A 1374-nucleotide genomic window follows, 5' to 3' on the forward strand; every position below is an offset into this window, starting at 1 on the left:
GTGGGGGGGGGGGGCCTTTTTTGCATCATTTTGGGGTTGCAAAATTTTTTCCAATTTTTAAATGGGGTTATGCTGAGGAAAAGGAGCTGGAAATTATGCTTGCAGAAAGATAAAATAAAAACAGGACAATAAAAGAGCTTTTTTTTTAACGGTTGGAAATGTTAGGAAACAAAAGGCCCCAATACGAGTGAAATGGGGAAAAATGACTTTTTTTTCCTTTTTTTTTTTGCAATGCTGTGTTCAAATTTAGCAAGGGGTATGGGCATCTATTTGCTTGGCTTTTGTGCCTCCCTAAGCATTTTTATGGTGGCAAAAAGGCAATGTCTATCTCCACCCATAGGGAAAGGGATCTGCTTTCCGTGCTTTCTTCCTATCTCCTTTCCTCCTTGCAGAGACCTGCCTTGGTTTGGGATGTGTGTAAAAAGGGTGCTTTTTAAAAAAGGGGCAGGTTTAGCCGAGCTGCCTTGGTATTACCATTAATAGCCAATTCATTACATTGCTGGGGACGTGAATTTGGACTGGAAATTGGTGCTGATATAATTAGCATGTGCCGTGATCCAAACTTCCCGAGAGCGGCGACGGGGATGTTTGCCTCCTTGCAAAGGAAACCAGGACACTGGTCACTACTGCCGCGTGCTGGGTGCAAGCAGCTTTCCAAATGTATAATGGCCTGTATTGGAGACTCACAGAGTTATAGAAGAGATGTTGCCTTGCACCAAAGCAGGACAAAGTCTCCAAGTCCTTCCCGCCAGGCATTTCTCTAACCTGGTCTCCAAACCCTCCAATGACGGAGAAGTCAGAGTCCCCATATGGAGTCTGTCCCAGCAACTAAAACATTTCCTGGATTTCCAACCTGAATCATCTTAGCTACAAATTGAGCTGCTCTCTTGCCCTGTGCCGTGAAGTTCGAGCTGGGATCAAGGTTGTAGGCTGACCACGCGGGAAGAGGAGGTGATACGCAGCAGTGGTTGTGCCCGGCGATGTACTTCTGCTCCTTCCTCCAGTCTGCCTCTTGTGTCTCATCTTCCTGATGATCTTTTCCTGGGACTTTGTGCAGGTCCCATTGCATTGTGTACTTTACAAGCAACACAACAGATAGCATGTGCTGCAGAGAGCTCCCAGTCCAGCCTACCATGTCATCAGCTCAGGTCCCGCTGGGTTTCTGGGCTGTGTCACTCAGAATAATCTCAGCTCTTGCAGGGACTGGAGCGTGTAGATGTGCATGTTTCCAACACACACGATGCATCTTCTTAAAGCCTGTGGGCTCCGTCAAATCTCTAGGTGAGAGCCCATGAACCTCCCTGAGCCAAACCCAGATAAAGGGTGCAACACACAGGCCTTGACTACACCAATGCCCTGATCCCGGCAGACATT

This window comes from Gavialis gangeticus, unplaced genomic scaffold (genome assembly GCF_001723915.1).
Source record: "Gavialis gangeticus isolate Ggan-Ray unplaced genomic scaffold, GavGan_comp1, whole genome shotgun sequence".
Lineage (NCBI taxonomy): Eukaryota > Metazoa > Chordata > Crocodylia > Gavialidae > Gavialis > Gavialis gangeticus.